Here is a 13,611-nt window from a genome sequence, read left to right as displayed (position 1 = left end):
CCTTAGCCAAGTCATATTTACAATAAGGACGCAAGTAGGATCCAATGTGTGTGATTGGAGAACAATTTGAGTCAAGTGTATACCTAGTTTAGTTAGGTTCTTTCTAGGTTTGTGCTTTGTGGATTGTTCCTGGTTTGAGTAGTCAATGATGCCTTCTAGATGGTCAAAAGAGGCATAGGTTGATTAAAGTGTTAGAGGGGTTTAAAATAGTCTTAGGAATGTTAAAAAGGACATGAATGATGATATGTGATAGGTTGCCTAAGTTAGAAAGGCAAGATATGTAAAATTGTAAAAGTTGTCATGACAACTTTTTAAGTTGTCATGACATATTTGGTCCTAAAAGAGCTTAGCAGTGGAGTTAGGGTTAATACATTGACCTAAGATGCCTCCACACATTGGTAAGAATATTTAAACCCTCTCTTGCATGGATACCAATGTTGGAAGCATTAATTTTTGTGAATAACAATCTGAAACCACTCATTTTTAGACTGTTATTATTATTTTGTCTCATTTTGGATGAAAGAGTGAATACAAATGGATTGAATCCATTTCTCCAAACTTGTGATATTTGTTGTTTGCTGTGTTATAGTTTCATTCATTTCATTTCATTCTTTGTAGATAGATTTTATTGGTTGTTTTACTATTTTGTTTTCAAACAACCAGTTTTGGTTTGTAAATGGTATACCTTGGAAAAATGGTTGCCCCATAAAATCCCACTGTGTAATCATCATGGCCTATTGGGAGATGGTAGGAAACCCAATTTACATTGTAAATATGTAGGGAGGAGTTCTGGAGATGAATTTTTCTATTTTTGCCACCTTGCCCTAGGCGAGTCCTATTGCAACCCGGCTAGGAAAGACAAGGTGAAAAATGATGAAAGAGTGCAGGGGTGAAACCAAAAACCTAACCTAAGAATTTGTAATCATGAGGTCCATATATAGTTTTAGATGAAAAGATAAGCCTTGACAAATTCATTTGATGAGTAAAACCCTAGCAAAATCTCATTTTGGGTTAGGGCATTGTACGGACAATTGGGGGTCTAAAACCAAAAAAATATCTTGGTTTTCAAGGAGTTTTTTATGAATCATAAAACTTATTTCAGGGTCTTTTGGACCAATTAACTCAAAACCCTTAAAAAATTGATTTAGGAGGCCTAATTGGGGCTCATCCTTGTAGCCCTATTTCTAAGCAATTTTATGAAATCGGTAAGGAAATTTAAGATTGGAAAACCTCAAATGGACCTAGTTGATCTCATTTCATGGTAAATACCACCTTCACACCTTTGCAATGTCGCATAACAGTATGGGTGTGAAAAGTGAGAAGTTGACAAGTTGTTGTCAAGGTTACAAGATTGAGCATATGAGAAGCATATAGAATTGGTAGAGTTCCTAGTCAAAACACTTGTTGAAAAAACCTTAAGATTGGAAAATAGAGAGTCATAGGATAGATTGATAAGGACTTGGAGGTCTTGAAACATAGCTAGACCTAGCGAGGTTGGTGGAATTGAGAAACACTAACTAGGTGAAGTGTGAGCAAGCTAGGAGAACCCTATCAACATTAAAGCGATTGTGTATGCTAGAATGGGAGTAATTTATTTAAGGTAGTATACATTCATCTGAAAGAGAAGCACATTGTCACAATGATATGCCCCCAAGAGAGGATGTATCAAAGGATAATAATCACAAAAACAAAACACAAAAGGGTTCTACTTAACTTTGGGGTCAGTATTTTTTAATGATAAATAATGTATATAATGAAGTTTATTTGCATTTAGTTTTCCTCATCCCCCAAATAAAGTAGAACCACTATGGAATAAGGGCACAAGTGTCTTTTGAGTCAACATAGGAGAGAAAAAAAAGGACCTCAATGCTTTTCATCACTAGAGACAACAAATAGAAGAATTGAGAAACAAATAGAGGAACTATGATGGGGAGGGGTAATCAAAAAAAGTAAATCCTTTTTCAAAAGGAATTTATGTGATGTCTTAGTGGGATCCCTTCATTATTCTATGGTCTATCAACCAAACTAAACATCCAAACTCTCTAGGAGTACTCTAAATCAATATGTTCTCATTGGTTGCTTAGGCATGGTTAGGATTCATAAGGGTAAACCCAACCTTACACTATCAAACTCCTAACATGTGCTTGTAGGAGTTGAATCAAGTGTCCAATCAACTATTTTTGTGTTTTGGTTTTATCCATTTCTCCATCACTCTTTCATTTCCCTATTTTCTAAGCCTAGTAGCCCTGGAGCCCCAATTAGCCCTACCTAACCGGTTTTTATGGTTTTATTCAAAAATTTCCCAAAGACCCAGACAAACTAATTTATGACCTGAGTACCCTTTTGGAATAACTTCAAGATTCATGAAGTGAGAAAACTCAGTCTGACCGTATAGGTACATAACCCCAAAAAGGGCTTGTTTTGAAGAGTTTTAGGGTCTTTTTGGTCTTCTTTAAGGTTTAATACCTTCCTTGATCTTCCACACCTCTAAAATCTCACATAGGCTCTACTTTTTACAACTCCTTTTCTCATGCCAAACAATTGGGAACTCCAAACCTTCTCATCCCTACAAGCACTTGCATAAATTCAAACACTTCCTAACCGGGCTATGACTGAGCTCACCTAGGAAATGATGTCCAATGGCCCTTCAATGACCTCCAAATAAAAACAAAGACTATTTAAACTATACAAAGTTTCCATGGCTCGATTCACAATGGTTATTGAGAGAAACTCAAGGGATGTCAAGCTGGAACCATGTTTGGGCCTCTCAAACCCTTGCTCAAGCTGAGAGCTATCAAAATCAAAAACTCAATTCAAACCTACAACAAAGAATAACTTAGATACTTCCTAAGCACCACAAGAACATGTACAAAACAATTATCAAAGAAAAGAAATGCAATCAATCCATGAAGTATGGACTATTGCTCCAAATTAGAGCAAACACAAGGCAAAAATTTAGAAAATGATCTTCAAGATGTATTAAGATCTACTCCAAGTGTTCACTAACCTCATTACATTCATACTCAGGGAATTTATATGCCATTTTGGGCCTAAATAAATCTTGATCAGTTTCTTAACCAACCCTTTTCTCAAAGTTGCAAAAAGTTGCTCAACGTTGAAAAATGTTGTCAAGCAACTTTGACAAATTTTGCCAAAAAGTGTATTTTTGCATTTCATGCTTTGTTTCCCTTTCTAAACCATCTAGGATGACTAAAAACCACTAAAATGACAATTCTCAATGCCAAATAATTTTTTTCAAGAAGTTTTAAATCAAAATGCATGATTATGCCATTTTAGGCTTACAAGGGCTTATAAGACAAAATTGAGCAAATGCATGATCCTATTGACATCCAACCTACCATTTCATAGAAAAAACACATGAGGACCTATGTGAAGTACCTTATTCACCATCCAAAACCAAACTATGGACCAACACACCAAAATGAAGAAATTGCACTAAAAACTAGGTGCTCCTACACCATACTCCCACAATGAGAAAGAAGTCAAGTGACTCCTCGAGGAAACAGGGAAAGGGGAATTCCATGCTTAGAAATGTTTACCTTAGGTACCCAAGTAGCCTTAGATGCTAGAAGGTTCTTCAACTTGATCAAGTGTTCCATATAGGCAGTATGCCTCATTTTCTTCAAAACTCTAGAATCTAACACCTTCTCGGCTTGGGGAATGGATGCAACTGGTAAAGTAAGTTTTGAAATTACTTGAGAGACCTTTGAGACTCTATTATCTTCTTCTAGAAGTGTGCCCTTATCCTGCACCTGTAGACATATAAAAATGACCATATTCCTAAATGAATATTTTATGTTCATTTCTCTATTTTAGTTAAAACTAATTTAGCTAAATCACCCACATTCCTCTATTTAATTAAGTAAATTATTCAATTTATTTAGTTAGATTCACTAGAACCTTTTGCATCATTTAATTGAATAAATCATTTTATTTAATTAAACCCCTTTCTATCTACTTTTAATTAAATTTACATTTAATTAATAGTCTACCCCAAATTGAATAAATCTAATTTATTCAAATTCCCAAATTGCAACCAAATTGAAATAAAGCAATTTATTTTAATTAATTCTATTATTCCTCACCCACTTGCATTTTCCTACATCTCCCACTTGCATCCTAAACCCTATTCCTAAATTCTTCTAGATTCTTCTAATCCTAAATCAATTAGCCTAAACCTATTCATTATCCCCTTTCCCTAAATTTGAGGAGGTCACTTCTCAAATTTGGAGTAAAGTCTTCAAAATGAATTAAAGCCTTTATCCATTCAACAAGATAACTTGTTGAATGCCCCCAAATTTAAGAGGACTCTTACAAATTTGTCCCCAAAGTCTTCAAACCATTAATGGTTAACTAACCCTTAGTGGCATGGTTAGAGACTTTTTTCCTAACTTAACCTTCATCTAACCCAAGGGTCTCATCAAGAATTCATTGCTTTGACCATGGTTATTCCTTTAACCCTTGCACAAGACTTTATCCTTTGGGTAAAAGCTTTATCCATTGGATAACCCTAACCTAACCTTAACCCTTACCTCATAGGCTAATCATCATGTCTTCTCAATCATTTAATGCTTCTTACCTCTCCTCTTAACCAACCTTATGTTGACAATTGTCACCATTTCATTGGTGAAAATTGAAAACATGGATTGACAACTTTCAATCTTGACCCTTGATTATCTCTTTCAATCTTGACCATCCATTGCCTTATTTTCACTATAAATAGAGCTCTCATTCCTCCATTTTGATAATCTAGGATCCCATACATCCAAGCTTTTAGTATCTCATTTATGCTCAATTTTATCAATACATCTAGTCTCTCTTTGCAATAGGAATTAATCCAATAAGCATTTTAGACTATTTCCTTTATCATTAGCTTAAATCATTAACTAGTATATCATGTTAGGATAGTATTTATACTAATCTTGTCATCTTATAATCTAGTTTATTGCATTTATAAAATCATTCATATATAGGATACATTCATGTTAAAATTAATCAAAAGAATCCCTCATTCTCACATTTGTCATCCCTAAGCCACTTTTCTCAATGATCTAAGAGCAAAGGCATTCGCTTGAGGGACCTTGTGAGATAGAGAACCATGGAAGCAACCTTGGGAAGTTGAGTCATTCTTCATGACTCCATAACTTGCAAAAAGAAGTCATGTGGGTGTGTAAGCAAGCCTCTTTGAGCTTCATTTTTCACATTTTGAGTTTCATCAACCCGCTTTCACCACATACATTTCTGGCGCCCACCGTGGGGCACTACCCCATTAATCAAATCAGTTTTTAAAAATAATCACTTTTGCATGTACGTAGGAAACATGAATCAGCACATAGGGAACATCCCTTAGCGCATCTGGCTCACTATTTAGCATATGGGGTCTATTCTCTAGCGTGTGCAGTCTTTACCTTAGCGCATCATTCCCACTAATACTTTTCTGTAGGTCTCAGCGCTGGAGAAAAACATAATAGCGCATTAGGAAAACAACTTAGCACGTCAGGTTTGTTCGATAGCACATTCGGGTTATTTTGTAGTGCGTACAGTCTATTCTATAGCACATCAAAGATAGAGGAAAAAACTAAAATTGTAACCGAGCCTAAAAATAGACTTATTGAAGTCCACAAGACCTTGTATTTTTCTAACTATTTTGGTTGGTATTTTGTAGGGTCTTTAACATTTTTCTTGTAGGTAGGAGCATAGTTTTACTTTTAAGAGTTACACTAATTTAAGTTTTTACTAACTTAGTTAAGTTAGTTAAAATTTAAGGTCATTTAATTCTTATGGGGTAAAATTGAACACACCTTGTTTGGGCTATAAAAAGAACCACAAAAACAATCTTTTTTGTTTTTCCTATAAAAACAAAATCTTCAATTGGGTTTTAAAAAGAACAAGTCAATTTTCCAATTTTGCAATAAAAAAGAGGTTAAAAAGAACTTCACCATCCTTTGGTGCATAAAAGGATCCATTTTTAGATTTTAGCAAAGTAAAGAATCACACCAAGTCTAAAAAGTGTTTTTTTTAGGTAAAGAGGGAAAATCTTCCCCTTTCAATCGATTTCTTTTGTTGACCAGGTTCCTTTTTCAGTAGATCATAAAATCATTGCCTTAAAAGCTAAAAAGAACATCATGTTTTCATGGAGCAACATCTCCATATAGGATTAAACAAATCATTGCTTTGAAGGGTTAAAAATGAACAACTTGATTGCCTTGTCTCAAGAGTGGAAGGTAAATGCTCTCCCCTTAACTTGGTGATAAAAAAGCCAAACCACTCTTACGCTTTTAGTATTTCAAGAAATAAATCCTTTATCAGGCCTGCCTTCTCGAGGGGTTGAAAAAATCTTAAAGCCATTCTTTGGCTGGTGTGAAGGGAACGACCTAAGTGGGGAACAACTTTGAAGCCAAGTGTTCCAACCCACTATAATCAAAAGTGAGAAGTAACGAAAGTCCTTTTCAACAGTTGCATGCATCGATTAGCCTTCCCCTAGTATCCCTGAGATACATAAAGCCTTTGTTCTAAAGGTTGGGAAGCCTCCTAAGGGAGTTTATCACTGACGGCTGAACAGGTTGCTTGATTACAAACCTTATCATTAGAAACTTTGAGCCGAGTTAGTAACCAGACATTTGTAATATCATAGTGCAAGGGTGGGGAAGAATCCACCCCCAAGATCACTCACCATATATCTCTAAAGATAGCTACTCAATTGTGAAGCAATTCACTTTGGGTTAATTTCTAGCAAAAGGCAAAAAAATGGGTGCCCCCTAGTGGGTGACACGGTTGTTTGAGTTGACGGAGTATCGAGACTAGTGGGCTATGATATTGCTTATGACCCTTGAATAAAGAGTCTGATTGGAATGAATGTTGTATCTAAACCTGTTGAAATATTGGGGATTTGAACACATCCTCGCAGAATATACACTTATTGTTTAGATTAAGCAAAATGGTTGTCTCTTTGGTGCCGTTCTTTCATTTGTTACTTCATAAAGTCATCTATCAGCACTAAAAACTCAAGACAAAATTCCAAAATTGCAGAAAAATAACCAAGTCAAAGTATTTTAGGGTAGTTTAACATGTAAGAGAAACATCTTAGCACGTGGTGACCATCTTTTAGCGCATTAAACATTATCTTTAGTGCATAAAATCTTAATAGTAGCACTTCACCAGAACATAAAAATAAGTAGTGGCAGTTAGCGCGTCTTGAAAATAGTTTAGCACATTGAAGCATCAGCTTAGCAGGTGGGGTCTTTTCATTAGCACTTTGAGAACATTTTGTAGCACATAGAGTCTCTATTTTAGTCCATAGCGAAACCCAAAGAAATAGGGGGCAAAACAGATGTCAATTTTGAAAATTTTGAAAACAATTTTGAAAAATTTCTTTCACAGCCTGAACTTCATCAATCAATAAACCAAAACCAAAGTGTCAAAACCCATTTCTACAAGCAAATTTCCATCAAACAAAGTTGTCTCAAAATCTGAAACTAGTCGCAAGATAAACATATCTCTCCTATCAAAATTAGGAAACATCATCACAAGTGGCAAACAAGTCCTTTAAAATCAAATGAATTTCTATCCCAAAACTCACTTGTTTAAAACTCCAAGTTATCAAATCAAGTTTCCTTATCAGGAGACTTTATTCCATATCATTTGACACACTTTGTCATGAGGGAGCATCTAAACCTCCACTTTGATAAAGTAAAACTTGAGTTTCCAAAACAAGCTAAGCTAAATCCAAAAATAAATCAAAGAAAACCATTGATCACTTGTGCATGACTAATCCTCATATTCTGAGAAGAAATAATATTTATCATAACACTAAGTTGAAGAAACAACAACCGAGTCCTTTGAAACTTGCCAAAAGAAATAGATTTTTATACATCAATCGTTAACTCTTCAAATCCCATCGAACATTCCTTCATATACGATTATATCTTGAAAACAAAACAAATGAATTTGACAAGGAACCATTAAGGAGTAGAGAATTATGTCAGAAGTCCACATTTAGCCAACAAATAAATTGTGGAGGAAAGATCAATCCGGCATTTTTTCCAGACGAGTGCATCACTTACAACATACCCCGATTTGAACCACCAACCCCTGAACAAAACTTTGAAGAAGAATTCATTTCTTTTATCACAAAGAGCTTCTACTAGATGCCCACCATCACTCACTCTCAGTGAAACAAACAAATTGAAATGCAATTAGAATCTAGCATGAATCAGAGATTATCAAATCCTTTCGAGCATCCAAATCTAGAGGATGCTGAAATTTCTGAAGAACTTCTTCAAGAATGTCAAGAAAGCACTTCATTTCAAAAACTTGTGGAAAGACTCATGGAAAATGACAAAGAAAAATATTTACTCATGCTCACAAGCAAAGGAGTTAAGCTTCCAGAGGACTTAGACACAGACATTTTTAGAATAGGATCTTGACATTATGAATATCAAGAATGAGAAAGAGAAGAAGATGCTCATGATCCTGAACAAAACATACCTGAACAAAATATGCCAGAACAAGACTTGCTTGAGCAAGGCATCCCTTAGAAAAACATCCTTGAGCAAAACATACCATTCCACACACCATTTCAACTTATAACTAATGCAAGAGAAGAATTATTCCCTCAAAAAAATAATGCACCTTTGATTGCTCTTACTCAACAAATGCAAATGTTACAAAGACAATGCAAGACATGCAACAAGGAACAACAATACAATATTTATTAAATGAAATTTGTCCTTATCCATTTGACAGAAGATTGAACATGGTGCCTTTTCCTCCAAACTCAGACAATCCCAAATTTGACAAGTATGATGGGAAAAGCGATCCCTGTGATCATGTTCAAGAATTCTATACAATGAGTCTTGAATTTGCTCATGATGATACCTATTTGATGAGGTTATTCCCAAGAAGCTTGGGAAGACAAACAATGGAATGGTTATCCAAAATCACACCTCCTGTCTGATCATTCGATGAACTAGTCAACAAATTCATAACTCAATATTCCTATAACATTCAACATGCTATCACCATGTTAGATGTCTGTAACACCTAACAGAAAAACAATGAAACATTCATGGTATTCCTTCAACATTGGTGACATATGGTTTCAAGATATCCTATAAATATGCCTGAAAAGGAAAAGATGGAAATTTTCATCGATAACTTAAACAGTGAAATGAGTTACAGACTTAAACTCCAATGCATACCATCTTTTGCTAAATTGATTGAGAATGACATCTAAGTAGAAGAAGCATGTGTCAAAAAAAGAACATTGAAATTTTTCAAAGAAGGGACAAGTTCATCCAATTACAACAACCAAAACAATAACAACTTAGACAAATCTAGATTCTAGACTAGAAACAAAAACAATGGAAATGAAGGAGGAAATGAATCAAATGATCCAAAATCAAAGCAGCCCATGCTTTCATTATTAGGTAATCCTCAAGCTACAAAGAATCCCAAAAGTCCTAACCCAGGCCCTAACTCTTATGCACCAAACACCAATCAAGATCAACTCAACACAAACAACACCAAGAATACCCAAAACAATAACACCAATCAAGGATCTAATCCAAGCTCACGAGGTAATGCAAACAACTTTCCAAAATGCATTTACACACCATTGGGGCAATCACTTGAGTCAACATTCAGAGAACTTTTGGCAAACAAAATTATCTCTTTACCCACAATCAGCAACTATGAACCACAAATCAAACCACCCTAGTGGAATGACTCACACTTTTGTGATTTTCATCGCAACAAAGGACATCAAACAAATGATTTCATGAGACTAAAAAATATTGTTCAGGACATAATCGATAGAGGTGATTTAATGGTCGATGGTCTCAAGACAAATGGTGACCACAAAGCTTTCAAAAATCCTCTTCCAAACTATAACAAAGATGGAGCTTCAACCTCAAGCAATACACATGGAGCTTGTATCAATCACATCTACAATAACACCATCAATCACATATCAGCTAAGGACAATCAAGTCAATGTTATCACAATCAAAGACAAGCATGAACATGAATCCGTCAATGTAACAACCAGAGCTCAAAAATATGTCTTGAAGGGACATATGTCAATAGCAAACACCATACCCAAAATTCAATATGATCTAGTCAGTCAACTGTGCAAAACTCCTGCTCAAATATCTATACTTGAGTTGCTAAAACTTTCACCAAAACACAAGGACATCTTGGAACAAGCGCTATTGGAAACAAATGTACCTCAAGATCTGGATGCTGACAATTTCCAAACCATGGTGGCTCATATGACAGGGCTTCATAACCTTACTTCTTTTGAGCATGATAATATCTCATTGAGCCATCCACACAATACTCCACTCCATATTAAAGTCATGGTCTATAAACACCGAGTTAAATGAGTATTAATAGATGGAGGAGCTAGCCTTAATATTTGTACCTTAAAACTTATTCGTGCATTAGGCTTCTCTGAGGAGTCTATTGATCCATGTAAAAAGATCACTATAAAGGCATATGATGATGAAGAAAGATCATCTAAAGGAATAGTGGTGTTGCCAATTCAGGTAGGACTGATACAAAAGGATACTATGTGCCAGGTCTTAGACATAGACCTCACATATAACATATTGTTGGGTCGAACTTGGATACATGAAATGCAAGTAGTACCCTCCACATATCACCAGTGTGTTAAATTCCCCTACGATGGGAAGGAGGTTTCTATATTAGTTGATCATAATCCATTTCAGCATTGTAATGCTATGGGGGCAGCCCAAGACAGCTTGGTGCCACATAATACAGAGAAACAAAATTCCTCAGCACCACATCTTCAAAAAGAAAAGTCTACATCACTATCTATGGATTTCAAGTAGAAAATGAAAATCAAAGAACAAGGCATGGGAGAATATTCTTTGGAACCCATATGTTTGGCTAACTTACCAACCTCACCTAGATCTCATGGATTACCTACAACATCAACACATCAAGCAACTCAACCCATCATCAAGTTTGATGGCATATTTATCCAACTCGACACTCTAGCACATGAATCCGAGGAAAAGGACATCCTTAGTTGACTATACAAAGATGAGGAAGAAGACAGAGCAGCTACTATGGAAGTAGCTATACCAACACACTTGTATGGAAAAGGCTACTTAATCATGCAGCAAATGGGATACAATGGCAAAGGACCTATTGGTAAGTGTCAGGAAGGCATCACAAAACCATTGGATCCTCCTTCACAATTTAGTAAAGACAAAAGGGGATTGGGCTTTGAACTCACTCTACTACCAAAGAAGGCACCACACACATATCAAAAACCTCAGTGGAGAGCAAAGAAGAAGTACAAGGAAGACTCCTGGTATGAGGCACTATTTGAGTCAGCAAAGAACATATGTAAGGAACATGAACATCAAGAACAAAACAACCATCAAGAGAAACCCATCATTCCAAAGAAAGCAACACCTTGTGCAGAGGTAAATCATATTCAAGAACTCATATCCGACAAAGAGGAATCACCTTCTAATTGTATTATTCCTCCTCGAGTAGAAACAGTATATGAAAAAATGCAAAAAGTGGAAGTAGGATCTGATACAGAATCAGAGAAAAATATCAAACTTGTATCAATCATCAAAGACCTCTTCTCACCCTACAAAATACCAGTTCACAGCACTAATAGAATCTGGGATGATACCAATGAGACTGATTCCAATGAATATGAATGGGGCAGCTGTTCTAACATTACTAAAGAAATTTTTACAAAGGACAATCATACATCCATCTCTCAAGATGCACACAACACAGAATCTAGACCACTTGAATTTGGTCCACAAAATATCTATGACACCAAGGAAAAGGAGGAGCAACATTATGAGCAAGTCTATAAGGAAGACGATACCATCGAAGACCTTGACAAAATCTTCAACTTCTTTAACACCCAGGCCAGTCATGATGAAACCTTTGTCCTAACACTTCCAGTGGTCTAACTTGATCCACCTAATGACTCCTTACCACTTGTCTTTCCAGACCTCATAGACTAGGATGAACCTGAAACTCATGACATACCAATTTTCCCAAATGATGAATCCATTATCCATTACTTATGTACCATAACCCAAAAATAGACTCTACCAATAAACAAAGTAAAAATGTCTATAACCAGGGGAGTGCCAAGTCTCTCAGTCACAAAAATGAGCAAAATAAAGGATCTACTACTGAAAACCAGTCAATGGCAACACTAGATCACACAAAAGTAAAAATAAAGGATGCATCTAAGGGTGAAAACCTTTTTAAGGCACCTAAAGATGAGAGACTTGACACTCATCCTGAGCATTATCATGAGCGATCACCCATATTGATTGAGCCCACTCAATCAATCAACATTGGTACTATAGAAGTAGCCAAAACTATACACCTTGCAAAATCTCTAACAGAGCAAGAAAGATCAGAATTTGTTAAATTCTTTGAAGAAAAGAAAATCAACTTTGCTTGGTTATATGCCGATATGCTTGGGATTGATCCACAATTAATCATGCATCATTTATCCATTGCTCAAGGAGCTAAACTAGTCAAGCAAAAACTGAGAAAGACAAATCCATAGGTAGCACTCATGGTCAAAGCTAAACTAAAGAAACTATTAGATGTTGGATTTATCCAACCCATCAACTATGCTGAATGGATCTCCAACATTGTACTAGTATCAAAATCAAATGGCGGTATCAGAATATGCATTGTTTTTTGAGATGTTAACAAAGCCTATCCAAAGGATGACTTTCCTTTGCCCAGTATCAACATAATTGTAGACCTCACAGCAGGCCATACAATGCTATCACTGATGGACGATTTTTCAGGCTATAATCAAATCAAGATCGCCCCAGAGGATCAAGATAGAAAAACATTTACCTATCCGTGGGGAATGTACTGTTGGAATGTCATGCCTTCTGGCTTAAAGAATGCAGGAGCAACTTATCAACGTGCAATGACAACAATATTTCATGACATGATGCATACCTTTATGGAAGACTATGTGGATGATTTACTAGCTAAATCCTTCACCAGAGCAGAACATTTGAGCATCTTGTTAAAGATTTTCGACAAATTGTAGAAATTCCAAGTCAAGCTCAACCCTAAGAAGTGTGTCTTTAGGGTTACATCAGGCAAGTTACTAGGCTACATAGTTTCAGCTAAAGGTATTGAAGTGGATCCAACAAAGGTACAAGCCATTATGAAGATGCCACCACCAAAGAACATCAGCTAGCTTAGATCTCTACAAGGATGACTCCAATCAATTAGGTGATTCATTGCTCAATTAGAAAATAAAAGCCTCTCATTCAATCATTTGTTACATAAAAAAGTACTATTCAGATGGGAAGCCAAATGTGTAGAATCATTCTATCAAATCAAGCAATACTTGATGAACCCACTAGTTCTAGTACCACCAATAGTAGGGAAGCCACTCATTCTCTACATTTCAACAATAGACATATCACTAGGGGCATTATTAGCACAAGAAGACCAAAAACGCAAGGAATGAGCTATATACTACTTCAGTAGGACATTGAATGGATATGAAATCAACTATACATTCATTGAGAAAGCTTGTCTAATAGTG

This window comes from Cryptomeria japonica, chromosome 5, assembly GCF_030272615.1.
Source record: "Cryptomeria japonica chromosome 5, Sugi_1.0, whole genome shotgun sequence".
NCBI classification, from domain to species: domain Eukaryota; kingdom Viridiplantae; phylum Streptophyta; class Pinopsida; order Cupressales; family Cupressaceae; genus Cryptomeria; species Cryptomeria japonica.
This window is presented reverse-complemented; position numbering follows the sequence as displayed.